The 14,390-nt window shown below is 40.2% G+C and overlaps 1 protein-coding gene across 3 annotated transcripts in view; it reads left to right on the plus strand.

Annotated features, from left to right (window-relative positions):
- The first annotated feature begins 535 nt into the window (after nt 1–535).
- Nucleotides 536–14,390, plus strand: part of LOC110502239 (mitogen-activated protein kinase 8) — a 33,839-nt gene continuing 19,984 nt past the window's right edge. The window contains exon 1 of one of the 3 annotated variants that reach the window (XM_021580119.2): nt 536–765. The gene's annotated coding sequence lies outside the window, so the exon portion shown is untranslated. The remainder of the gene's footprint in view (nt 766–14,390) is intronic. The other 2 variants (XM_021580118.2, XM_021580117.2) reach the window with 2 other exon arrangements.

Below are 14,390 nucleotides of genomic sequence, written 5' to 3' on the forward strand. Positions count from 1 at the left end.
ATGGAAATGCACGTCCTCAAAGATGGAAGACAGGCGAGAGGAGGCGAGATCAAGTGTAGCCATTCTGGTCAATGAAAGGGCAGATACATGTGCGAACAACCGGCCATAGAGATAGATAGAGGACTCATTTTTGCATCTGTGCCGTTATAGCGTATGTGACAGCCTCAGTGGTGCTGCCCATTCTAAGTGTAAAATAGTCAATTTTCTTCTTCATTGATTTCATTGATTTGCTTCCAACTCATAGATCTCTCCACCCAGTTAACTAATTTCAAATGGTGGAAGCCCTCAATGGCGATTTCGATACTAAAATGTGTTATATCCAAGCATTCAGAAATAACAATCTAACCATTATAAAATGTAAATTATATCAAATAAGCCTAATGTGCAAATGATCAATTACATTTTTTGCTGACCAAATTCGACACTTTCTCATTGACCTCCAATACAAAACAATCCTCACTTTGTGGGCTTCTTTTTCGTGGACCGATTTTGGTCGGAGTGAAACCTCTCGCTTCACCTCTTCCTCTTGGTAGCTCCGCTTTTACCCACACGTAGGGCTTGAGTGACGTGGTACGCATGTCTTCTGCAGTGCGCGCACAGCCTGGCAATGCAGAGCGCGTAGTGCATTCGGGGAGGTCATGTTGGAAGCTGGACAACATAATAGCGAAATTTGTATTATCCTTAAAAATAAACTGAATTCATCGTCAAGGACGCGGACTATTGCGGACAATCGAGGAGTGATCATTCTGTATTTTGTTGACGGAGGTAAGCGCTAACGTTTTTGCGCCGCTGTCCATGGTATTGTTTAGCTGTGGGGGAGGGTCGTTTGCGGAGAATCGCACGCAACTACAGATGCGGTTTGTTGTCAACATATTATAATGTCTATGATTCAATGTAACAGGGAAGGCTACCACGATATATTCGATTGTTGGATTGGCATAGGATAGTGCTCAAAATAGGCTATCCCGCTATGTGTATGTTAATAACGTATCGCATAGGCTGTAAAAAAAAGGCTTTTACCAAAATGCCTGCTTGGGAATTATAGATATACTTGCTACATTTTTAGCGAGGTTGGTTATCGTCATATCATCATCATATTGTCAAGGCGCCGATGTTTTGTTTTACCTGGCAGCCACAGCCACCGTAAGGGGCGTATAACGGTAAAAGGTCGGCTGGCCAAGGTTATTATGACGATATTAAAACACTGTTGCTTGTCAGGGCCATTTATAGCAATTGATCACTGTTGGTTTTAAACAATCTGAATTGTAAATATCTGAATGGTCAATGTATAGCCTAAGCCTTAGAATCTTCCCTCTGCCACTCTTGAAGTCTTGACAAAACCATGTCTACAACATTGTTCATTCAGTGTACTGTTAATTAGGTGATAAAGACAGCTATGCCTGGGATAATTTAGGGTACAATAACTGTTGCATAGTGTAGGACTAGTATTTACATATCACATTTATTTATAAAGCCCTTCTTACATCAGCTGATATCGCAAAGTGCTGTACAGAAACCAAGCCTAAAACCCCAAACAGCACGCAATGCATGTGTAGAAGCACGGTGGCTAGGAAAAACTCCCTAGAAAGGCCAGAACCTAGGAAGAAACCTTGAGAGGAGCCAGGCTATGAGGTGTGGCCAGTCCGAACATGGCCAAGATGTTCAAATGTTCATAGATGACCAGCAGGGTCAAATAATAATAATCACAGTGGTTGTCGAGGGTGCAACAGGTCAGCACCTCAGTTGACTTTTCATAGCCGATCATTCAGAGTATCTCTACCGCTCCTGCTGTCTCTAGAGAGTTGAAAACAGCAGGTCTGGGACAGGTAGCATGTCCGGTGAACAGGTCAGGGTTCCATAGCCGCAGGCAGAACAGTTGAAACTGGAGCAGCAGCACGGCCAGGTGGACTGGGGACAGCAGGGAGTCATCAGGCCAGGTAGGGCTCAGGTCCTGAGAGAGAGAGACTTAAATTCACACAAGACACAAAATACTGCAGCATAGATACTGGAGGCTGAGACAGGAGGGGTCAGGAGACACTGTGGCCCCATCCGAGGATAAACCCGGACAGGGCCAAACAGGCATGATATAACCCCACCCACTTTGCCAAATCAAAGCCCCACACCACTAGAGGGATATATTCAACTACCAACTTACCATCCTGAGACAAGGCTGAGTATAGCCCACAAAGATCTCCGCCACGGCACAACCCAAGGGGGGGCGACAACCCAGACAGGAAAATCACGTCAGTGACTCAACCCACTCAAGTGACGTACCCCTCCTAGGGACGGCATGGAAGAGCACCAGTAAGCCAGTGACTCAGCCCCTGTAATAGGGTTAGAGGCAGAGAATCCCTGTGGACAGAGGGGAGCCGTCCAGGCAAAGACAGCAAGGGCGGTTCGTTGCTCCAGTGCCTTTCCGTTCACCTTCACACTCCTGGGCCAGACTACACTCAATCATAGGACCTACTGAAGAGATGAGTCTTCAATAAAGACTTAAAGGTTGAGACTGAGTCTGCGTCTCTCACATGGGTAGGCAGACCTTTCCATAAAAATGGAGCTCTATAGGAGAAAGCCCTGCCTCCAGCTGTTTGCTTAGAAATTCTAGGGACTGTTAGGAGGCCTTTCGTCTTGTGACCGCAGCGTACGTGTAGGTCTGAATGGCAGGACCAAAATTGGAAAGATGGGTAGGAGCAAGCCCATGTAATGTTTTGTAGGTAAGTAGTAAAACTTTGAAATCAGCCCTTGCCTTAACAGGAAGCCAGTGTAGAGAGGCTAGCACTGGAGTAATATGATCAAATGTTTTGGTTCTAGTCAAGATTCTAGCAGCTGTGTTTAGCACTAACTGAAGCCAAAATATAGCCAAAATAGGCACATAGCATTTTATGATCTATTCCACATATAATATTAACATTTCAAGAACATTTTTAATACTTAGCCCTATATACAGTTAAAGTCAGAATTTTACATATACATAGGTTGGAGTCATTAAAACTCATTTTTCACCCACTCCATGTCAGGAGCAAGTTATGAACCAGAGTCTCCTGTGTGAGAAACAGTCACTTAGCAAACTGAGCCACGAATAATCGGCAGAACCCAGAAGATGAGGCAGACACAGCAATACCTGAGACGGTGTTTTAATAAAGTAAAAGGAAAGTTCTTCAGGCAAAAATATAAATCCACAACGTCAAAAGTAATTCCAAGAGAACAAAGGTAATCCTACAAGTCAAAAAGGTAAATCCACAAGGTGGTAGGTACAGCAGAAAAAAGCCTCAAAAGATAATCAAAAAATAAATATACAAGAACAAAAACAGAGTACCACAAGAGAGTCCAACTGGAGCAACAAATGAATCCTACAGACGAAGAACCATATATGTGACAATTTTTCCATTTTAAGATAAGTTATTTTTATATTATTAATTGTGTGTACCACATTAGGTGTTTTATGGTTGACAAATAATTCACCATACCCATATCTTCCAACAACAATTGATATTTTTTTGTTATTTCAAAAAATACATTTTTTATTGCCGTTTTAAGTTTTAGAATGTGGAGGAACAGTATATCTCCAGTGATGATTTCAGTTTGTGGAAGAACAGTATATGTGACATTTTGCATGACTCTTGTAAGATGTCTTTTTTTAACACCTGATATGATGTTTTAAGTACAGATGCCCTTCATGTAAATAACTTAAATGCAATATGTAGTTAATTCATTTGTATGGAGGTTCATTTAAAGGTGGTCTATCAACTTTAGCACTGATGATTTTTCTCAAAAGTTGAGTCATGAAATCGTAGTCTCATTTAAAATGAAGTCCTCAATGTGAACATACCATAGAATAACTACAAAAATAGAATACAATTAAATTAATTCAATCAAAACAAGCACAACTTGTAAATATCAAATATGGATCAATGTGATGTGCCAATATGCAGGTCCCTAAGGTCAATATTACAAAACGTTCAGAAAACCACTTCAATATTAATGCCACCTCAATGGACCCTCGGTGTGCAATCCCCTCATGCCAAACACACGTGTGTGCAGGATCTTCTTTTCCAAGTTCCTGGATGCAAAAGTTAAAATTTGACAGCTGCCGCTGGTAGTAGACATTGGAGTGGGTCAGATTAGGGGTGTACATCACCCCCTGTAGATCCACAGAAATGACATGGCAGTCAGCATTGGCTTTAGCCCACTCAGTGTCACTTTGAAGCTGTGTGTAGGCCTTTTAGGCTTTTTGATGGTGCAACTCACTTTCAACTGCAATCTTCCTCTTCTCCTCATCAGATGTTGCTGCTGACATCTTAGTGAAGAATGCGTCACATTTGCCACAGGTGTCACTCCTGGGTTGGCCGAAATTGAGACTCTGCGGTTTGAAAATGTCCCTATAAACCTAGAATTTTGCAGATGATGTGGTATTCTTCTCTTTGTAGAGTCGGTACATTCGCAACAAATTCAGATCAGGGCTGAGGTATTCTCTGTGTACATCCCCCTTCATCCGAGAGTAGTGGTTCTGGGTTCTTGGGAAAGATAGAACGTGCTCCTTGATGCCCTCTTTCACTGTAGCATGTATCCGATGTGGCCTGTAAGGAGACAACAAGATGTTGTTAAACTTGTATTCTCTCAATGGTCTAGGGACCTGCCTTAGAGTGCAACTGTGTCGTTATAACCGGGGTACAAATCCCGGTCACGTCATTGCCGTTTGTGTCCGGGGGGTCCTGTAGGGCGGTGAGAATTAGGCCAGTGCTGTCCGGTGGGAGGGGGAAGGTAATCGGCACTCAGTCCTCAATGCTCAGGTGGTAGTTGGACAGCTTAGTTACCATCATTTTGTTTAAAAGTCAAACATTTTTATATTTTTGTTTCAGAATTCGCTATTCATCCATTCAATACTCTATGTTAATGTTTAGAAGATTGTTTAGAGCACTGCTATAGTGAAATAATCCAGGCTGGAATCCATAGCGCATTACCTATTGCTATGCTTCCCTCTTCCATCTTCTAAAGGAGACCTAGCCTCAGTAGCCTGATCTGGAGACCCTGCAACCTCACCTGCCTCAGCTAACTTTTCCTGAATAACCTGACAAAAACAATTACATTTCAATTAGCAGGTTATTAAAAACTAGTACAGAGAATACAATATGTTTGTAATTGATATTCATATAGACATTAATTCATATTTTCACTTGCCTGAAGACGGCTGTTGGTTAGCTGGAACACAGACATGAAAGTGACCTTGCACACATTCAATCTCTGGCCTGCTTGCTGTACATGGTATTTGAAGGTTTGTTTCCGTCGTTTGTTCTCCTTTGTATCCTCAGGTTTACGTCTCCGTTTCACCTCATGCTGCAATAAAAATTGACAATGATGAATTCAGAATTTAATATACTGTAGCACATTCAGGATATTGCTTGATCAGGACCTCCATCTTTCACACACTCCCAACCTATACACAGAATGAGTTTGTATTGCACCGTTGTGTAACACTGCACTTTTAGAGTAAACGTATCATGTACGTATCATTACTGTCAAAGTTAAACTATGCAAGTGTTCAATATAGCTATTATAATAGGCGTAATGTCTTATTTCTAACCTGTTCTAAGCCGGAGAGAATCAACGCTTGTTGTTTCTCATATGGGACAGTAGAAACTGTTGAACAGATGCAGCTTGCGCTCATCAGTCAATTTTCCACAATCCTTTCTGCACGTCGTGGAACACACACTGTATCCTGCAGGGAAGAGCAACTAGCTAGCTACTGTAGCCATGTCGAATCACCCGGTGGATTGAGAAAAAGTAGCTAGCTATGTTTCTTCTATAATCTAGCAATAACATTTGTAACGATAATGTATGAGTTAGTAGCCAACGAACTTTAGCTAATATGTTTTCTCTATAGTTACAAATTAGACAACCCAGAACATACATGTTAGTTACTGTACTCTATAGCTAGCTAGCTTGATTGTTTGATATAAGGTTCTTCCACATACCTCTTTTGGACAACTTTTCCCAGTTTTTTCTTGACCCTTACGATTTGTATAGGGTTTTCCCGCATCCCGTAAGATCTTCCTTTGCCTGTCTTTCCATTCTTTTAGTTTTGTTTTACATTTCTTTCCCACATTTCTGCGATTTTCATCAGCAACAGAAAGGTTATGCGCTTGTCCGTCCATTCTGAGTGGTGCACATAAACGGTTATTCCACCAGAGCCTATATTTAAATTTAAAATGATTGTAAATTAGCGCGTGGAAAGCTTGTGAAACCGGTTCACTATAGAAAAAAGTTGTCCAATAATGATTTTTCATGTATATCTCTTTTTTTTCACATATATGGTTCTTCGTCTGTAGGATTCAAATGTTCACAGCATCACTAGGGCTGGGTGCTAACATTCAAACACAGAGCAAAGAACTGAGGAAAACTAAGGGTTTAAATACAATCAAGGGAAACGAGGCACAGGTGCAAATAATAACTGGGAACAAGGGAAAACAAAAGGGTAAAAAAGCACAATTGGGGCATCTAGTGACCAAAACCGGAACAACCCTGGCCAAATCCTGACACTCCACACATTTTTTGTTAACAAACTATAGATTTGGCAAGTCGGTTAGGACATCTAATTTGTGCATGACACAAGTAATTTTTCCATCAATTGTTTACATACAGATTATTTCACTTATAATTCACTGTATCACAATTCCAGTGGGTCAGACGTTTACATACACTAAGTTTACTGTGCCATTAAACAGCTTGGAAAATTCCAGAAAATGATGTCATGACATTCGAAGCTTCTGATAGTCAATTAGCCTGTCATTTTAGTCAATTGTAGGTGTACCTGTGATGTATTTCAAGGCCTACCTTCAAACGCAGTGCCTCTTTGCTTGACATCATGGGAAAATTAAAAGATTTCAGCCAAGACCTCAGAAAATAATTCTAGACCTCCACAAGTCTGGTTCATCATTGGGAGATGATGATGAATCATTGGGAATTTCCAAATGCCTGAAGGTACCACGTTCATCTGTACAAACAATAGTATGCAACTATAAACACCATGGGACCACGCAGCTGTCATACCGCTCAGGAAGGACACGCATTCTGTCTCCTAGAGATGAACGTACTTAGGTGTGAAAAATGCAAATCAATCCCAGAACAACAGCAAAGGACCTTGTGAAGATGCTAGAGGAAAAAGGTACAAAAGTATCTATATCCAAGTAAAACGAGTCCTATATCGACATAACCTGAAAGTCCGCTCAACAAGGAAGAAGCCACTGCTCCAAAACCGACATAAAAAAGCCAGAATACTGTTTGCAACTGCACATGGGGACGAAGATTGTACTTTTTGGAGAAATGTTCTCTGGTCTGATGAAACAAAAACAGAACTGTTCGGCCATAATGGCCATCATTATGTTAGGAGGAAAAAGGGGGAGTCTTGCAAGCCGAAGAACACCATCCCAACCGTGAAGCACAGGGGTGGCAGCATCATGTTGTGGGGGTGCTTTGCTGCAAGAGGAACTGGTGCACTTCACAAAATACATGGTATCATGATGAGGGAAAATTATGTGGATATATTGTAGCAACATCTCAAGGCATCATTAGGAAGTTAAAGCTTGGTTGCAAACGGGTCTTCCAAATGGTCAATGACCCCAAGCATACTTCCAAAGTTGTGGCAAAATGGCTTAAGGACAACAAAGTCAAGGTATTGGAGTGGCCATCACAAAGCCCTGACCTCAATCCCATAGAACATTTATGGGCAGAAATAAAAAAAGTGTGTGCGAGCAAGTAGGCCTACAAACCTCACTCAGTTACAGCAGCTATGTCAGGAGGAATGGGCCAAAATTCACCCAACTTATTGTGGGAAGCTTGTGGAAGGCTACCCGAAATGTTTGACCAAAGTTAAACAATTTAAAGGCAATGCTACCAAATACTAATTGACTGTATGTAAATTTCTGCCCCACTGGGAATGTGAAGAAATAAATAAAAGCTGAAATATATCATTCTCTCTACTATTATTCTGACATGTCACATTCTTTAAATTAAGTGGTGATCGTAACTGACCTAAGACAGGGAATTTTTACTAGGATTAAATGTCAGGAATTGTGAAAAACTGAGTTTAAATGTATTTGGCTAAGGTGTATGTAAACTTCCGACTTCAACTGTAGGTAATGCCACTTGTGAACAATGTATTATTCTATATTAAATGCAGAAGGAATGTTCTATTTAGGAATGAAATCAGATGTGTACTGTGTATGTTCCAGTGTTACTCAATGCTCAGTTATACTGTATTAATAGTTTGAGATGAGATTAATGATTGTGAATGTTTTGCCAGATGTAAGCTATAGTCAGTTCCCAATGGGTGGGGCTCAGGTTTGACTGCCAGTGTTGAGGGGCTGTTTATCATGTTCATTATGAACACAGTTCATCAGTCATTACAATGGAGTGGAGGCTGAAATGGAGGGTCGCTTACTGTAATTGCAGGGCTGTAGATGTGTATCAGCTGTCCTAACTCACAGGCCCCTTGATAGACTACCCAAGCCTTCTGACTGGAGGGTGGAGGTGGAGAGAGAGGGAGAGCGCAAGAGAGTTGTTCTTGATGCAGCCAGTCACTGACTGAAATGGAAGCTAAGATACTGCAGTTATAGCCAGTATTCATCCTTTTGTCTCATACTGATTACTCACAATAAACAGTTACTGTAAAACATTAGCAGGTGTTACTGTTTACTCTGCAACTCACAGTAACTGACAACACCCAAGAACTAAGCACTTTAGCTCCATTGTTATAGCATAATGTTGGCTACACAAGGTTATGCTTCATTCATTAACCATTGTGTGTTTGTAAATCATTATACAGCAATTGTTCATTTATTCATTCAGACATACACTATATATGCATGTTAGTAACTGTATAGGTGTTCGAGATTAATGTTATGACCCATGCAGGCATATAACCTACAACTAAAAGCAGTAAAGCTAAGCACCACACTCCATCCACCCAGCTAATCCATCTGAACAATGATCTTATGACTGCCTGGCTTCTGTCTGATGATTGATATGAGGAATGGTGCGATTATACTGTGACTGTGACTGTGTGTGTGTGTAGTCTTCCTGGGGTCCACAAAAAAATACAAAACATGACAAATAAAAAAACACTGATACACTGATAGACAAGGACAATCACACACATGTAAAATACAACAATATACAATCAATAAAAAGATAATAATACAATACAACAACAAAAATAAGGTGTGTGTTATTGTATCTGTGTGCATGTGTTTGTGTCCCCCCCCCCTTACAGTCCCTGCTGTTCTATGAAATGTTGTTTGATCATTTTGAAGGTCATTTTTCTGTTTGCTTGAGTAATTGGAGATGGAAGGGAGTTCCATGCGATTATGGCTCTGTATAATACTGTGCGTTGGACTTGGGGACTGTGAAGAGACTCCTTGTGGTATATCTTGTGGGGTATGTGTGGGTGTCCGAGATTAATGTTATTTGATTATGTAGAAAATCTGACATTTTCATGACAGTATTACTTCTCATTAAAACAAGAAGAGAAGCACACAGTTTGTCTCTCGTCAACCCTCAACCAGGAAAGACTGTCATGCATGTTGTTGATGTTAGTTCTGTATGTGCAGTTAAGGGCCTCCTGCTCTGTTTTGAGCCAGCTGTAGCTTTTCTAGTTCTTTCTTTGCTGCACTTGACCATATGACCGCACAGTAATCAATATGGGATAAGACCAGCACCTGAGCAACTGGTACAGTTGATTTTTGTTTTTATAACCTTCCATCTTTAACAACTTCGTCATCCAATGTTATACCTAGGAGTTTAGCTTCCTCAACTTGCTCAAGGGTCACACCCTTTATACAATCCTCCAGCTGAGGTTTAGGTCTTAGAGAATGTTTTGAACCAAATACAATGCTTTTAGTTTTAGATGTATTTAAGACCAATGAGTGGGTGGGTGTGCATTTTGAGTGTGTTTACTTTGTACAAATGAGACTTTAGCAAAACAGACAGGATGTCAGAGGAAACCTAATGGGCTGAATCATATTTAGCCCTTTAATGATGGACTAATCACAATGCATGTTTCCGTCTTACCTTCCTTGGGGAAATCACAGTTTTGACAAGATAGGTGGAACCCTTAAAGTTCCTTAATGGAACCCTTAAAGTTAGTGGAACCCTTAATGGCTGTTACTTTCAATGGTAAGGAAGGATGTATTTCAAAATGGATGGAAATCGCTGATTTGAGTTGATACAATAGGTGAAAGATATATAGTGGACCCCTGCTGTTAATTAACTATCCATTGAAATATGTATTTTCAATGTAGTCAAATCGGGCCAATGTTTCTGGGATTTAGTCCGGTCCAGACTGGGCTTAAAAGACAGGAATGAATACTTAGATCAGAGACAGGATGGGAGAGGGGGAAATGAGAGAATGAAAGACAATAAGCGAGAAGGAGAAAGAGACTGCAAAGGAGGGAAAATATACAGCATATCTCTCTCTAATTACTCAAGGAGATAGAAAGAAGAGAAGATTGCATGTCACACGTCTGACAGCTCATAACATTTTCCCCCATGAGAAGTAACAAAATACAGAAATCACCACAGGGTGAAGATCATAAACACCCATTGGGAGGTCAGTATCAGTGTGACCTCATCCGATTGGACCCTGAGCCCTGAAAAATATATTCCTAGGCTGATGGTTCATATATTAATGTGGTGTGAGATATAAACCACTTACAATCTTTGAAAAAATGGTGTCAAATGGGTTATTTGGCTGTCCCTATTGGAGAACCCTTTTGTGTTCAGGTAGAAAGAACCCTTTTTGGTTCCAGGTAGAAAGAACCCTTTTGGGTTCCATGTACAACCCTCTGTGGAAATGGTTTTACATGGAACCCAAAAGGGTTCTACCTACAACCATAAAGGTTGTACCTGGAACCAAAAAAGGTTATTCAAAAGGTTCTCCTATAGGACAGCCGAAGAACCCTTTCACATTCTAGATAGAACTTTTTTGTATGGTTCACACTCAGTCCAGTAGCTTCTGATTATATTATATTCTCCCACCTCATGTTTGTATAGTTAAGGGGACATTACACTCAAAATGCACATTTTGTCAGGCGTTTTAGATCACAAAAGTACTCTTATGTCAAGACGAATCTACATCCCATGCCATCCGTTTAGATCCAGCTACAGTGCCTAGTATGTTTTAACATCCCTTGCATAAGTGTCACTTACTGTTGAAGTCGGAAGTTTACATACACCTTAGCCAAATACATGTAAACAAATTTTTTCACAATTCCTGACATTTAACTTCTTTGGAATAGGGGTGGTATTTTGACATCCGATGAAAAGCATGCCCAAAGTAAACTGCCTGCTACTCAGGCCCAGAAGCTAGGATATGTATATAATTGGTATATTTGGATGGAAAACACTCTAAAGTTTCTAAAACAGTTTGAATAATGTCTATAACAGAACTGAAATTGCAGGCGAAACCCCGAGGACAAACGATCCCCCCAAAAAACATTTTCATTCTACCACTGATTTCAACGGCTGGCTCTTTTATAATAGCGTGAAATCGTGCCCGATTGCAGTTCCTAGGGCTTCCACTAGATGTCAACTGTATTTAGAAAGAGTTTCAGGATGGTTTTTGGAAAAATGAGCCAGAAATTGTAGTTTTTCTAGGTGGCTGCCATTTTGGCTGTAATGTTTCCAAGCGCGTGAATGAGTGTGTTCTTTGGTATTTTTCTCCGGTAAAGACCATAACGATTCTCCGTCTTAAATGTTATTGTTTATTTGCATATTAGGGTACCTATTGTTTGATTATAAACGTTGATTGACTTGTTTGGATAAGTTTATTGGTAACGTTTGGGATTCATTTTGTATGCATTTTGAAGGAGGGAAACCGAGTGGATTATTGACTGACGAGCGCCAGTTAAACTGAGTTATTTTTATATAAAAAAGGACTTTATCAAACAAAAGGACCATTGGTAATGTAACTGGGACCTTTTGGAGTGCCAACAAAAGAAGATCTTCAAAGGTAAGGCATATATTATATTGCTATTTCTGACTTTCGTGTCGCAACTCCCTGGTTGAAAATTATTTGTTATGCATTTGTGTGCTGGGCGCTGTCCTCAGATAATCGCACTGTTTGCTTTTGCCGTAAAGCCTTTTTGAAATCTGACATGGCGGCTGGATTAACAACAAGTTAAGCTTTATTATGATCTATTGCACTTGTGATTTCGTGAAAGTGTAATATTTATCGTAATTTGAATTTGACTCTCTGCAACGCTAGCGTCCCACTAATTCGCAAGTAAAAATGCCCTGTCTTAGGTCAGTTAGGATCACCACTTTGTTTTAAGAATGTAAATTGTCAGAACAATATTAGAGAGAATGATTTATTTCAGCTTTTATTTCTTTCATCACAATCCCGGTGGGGCAGAAGTTTACAAACACTCAATTAGTATTTGGTAGCATTGCCTTTAAATTGTTTATCTTGGGTCAAACGTTTTTTGGAAGCCTTCCACAAGCTTCCCACAATAAGTTGGGTGAATTTTGGCCCATTCCTCCTGACAGAGCTGGTGTAACTGAGTCAGGTTTGTAAGGCCTCCTTGCTCGCACACGCTTTTTCATTTCTGCCCACAGATGTTCTATTGGATTGAGGTCAGGGCTTTGTGATGGCCACTCCAATACCTTGGAGTATTGTCCTTGTCATTGTCCATTTGGAAGACCTGTTTGCGTCCAAGCTTTATCTTCCTGACTGATGTCTTGAGATGTTGCTTCAATATATCCACATACTTTTCCTCCCTAATGATGCCATGTATTTTGTGACATGCACCAGACCCTTCTGCAGCAAAGCACCCCCACAACATGATGCTGCCACCCACATGCTTCACGGTTGGGATGGGGTTCTTCGGCTTGCAAGCCTCCCCCTTTTTCCTCCAAACATAACGATGGTCATTATGGCTAACAGTTCTGTTTTTGTTTCATCAGACCAGAGGACATTTCTCCAAAAAGTACGATCTTTGTCCCCATATACAGTTGCAAAACGTAGTCTGGCTTTTTTTATGGCGGGTTTGGAGCAGTGGCTTCTTCCTTGCTGCCTTTCGGGTTATGTTGATATAGGACTTGTTTTACTGTGGAATATAGATACTTTTGTACCTGTTTCTTCCAGCATCTTCACAAATTCCTTTGCTGTTGTTCAGGGATTGATTTGCACTTTTCGCACCAAAGTACTTTCATCTCTAGGAGACCGAACGCGAGTCCTTCCTGAGCGGTCTGACAGCTGCGTGGTCCCATGGTGTTTATACTTGTGTACTATTGTTTGTACAGATGAACGTGGTACCTTCAGGCGTTTTTAAATTGCTCCCAAGGATGAACCAGACTTGTGGAGGTCTACAATTTTCTTTCTGAGGTCTTGACTTATTTCTTTTGATTTTCCCATGATGTCAAGCAAAGAGGCACTGAGTTTGAAGGTAGGCCTTGAAATACATCCACAGGTAAACCTCCAATTGACTCAAATTATGTAAATTAGCCTATCAAAAGATTCTAAGCTATGACATAATTTTCTGGATTTTTCCAAGCTGTTTAAAGGCACAGTCAACTTAGTGTATGTAAACTTCTGACCCACTGGAATTCTGATACAGTGAAATAATCTGTCTGTAAACAATTTTTGGAAAAATTACTTGTGTCATGCATAAAGCAGGTGTCCGATCCAACTTGCAAAAACTACAATTTGTTATCAAGAAATTTGTGGAGTGGTTAAAAAATGAGTTTTAATGACTCCAACCTTAGTGTATGTAAACTTCTGACTTCAACTGTAAATATAAAAAGGGATTAAATTAGATTTTTTTCCCACTACTGATTTACACAACCTACTCTACATTTTCAAAGTGAAAGAAAAATTTGAAATTTTCTCAAATAAAATAAAATATTAAAATTAAGATGTCTTGATTGCTTATGTCTTCACACTCCATAGTTACTTGTTTGAATACACCTTTGGCAGCAATAATTAAAGCTGTGAATCATGTTGAATAAGATTTCACTAACTTTGCACATATCTTGTAGCAATACATATCATTTGTGTTTGGAAAAATTGCTGAGGAGGTCAATTTGGTTGGGGATCATTGGTGGACCGCAATATTCAAATCTTTTCTCAGATATTCAAACAGATTTATGTCCGGACTAAGACTGGACCGCTCAGGAACACTCAACATCTATTAAAAAGTCATTCTGATGTGTCCTAAGAGTTAAAATGTGTGTAATCGTCCCACTTTAATAAAACTACCACTGTGTTGGGTCTTGAAAAGACTGAGGCAGGTTTTCCTCAAAGTTTTTACATGAGCTTTGCCCCTTTCATATTTAATTTGGGCCTGACAAAACTCCCCAGTCCCTGCCTGTGACAGGCATAGCTATAACTTGATGCT

This window comes from Oncorhynchus mykiss, chromosome 23 (genome assembly GCF_013265735.2).
Source record: "Oncorhynchus mykiss isolate Arlee chromosome 23, USDA_OmykA_1.1, whole genome shotgun sequence".
In the NCBI taxonomy this organism is placed as follows: Eukaryota; Metazoa; Chordata; class Actinopteri; order Salmoniformes; family Salmonidae; genus Oncorhynchus; species Oncorhynchus mykiss.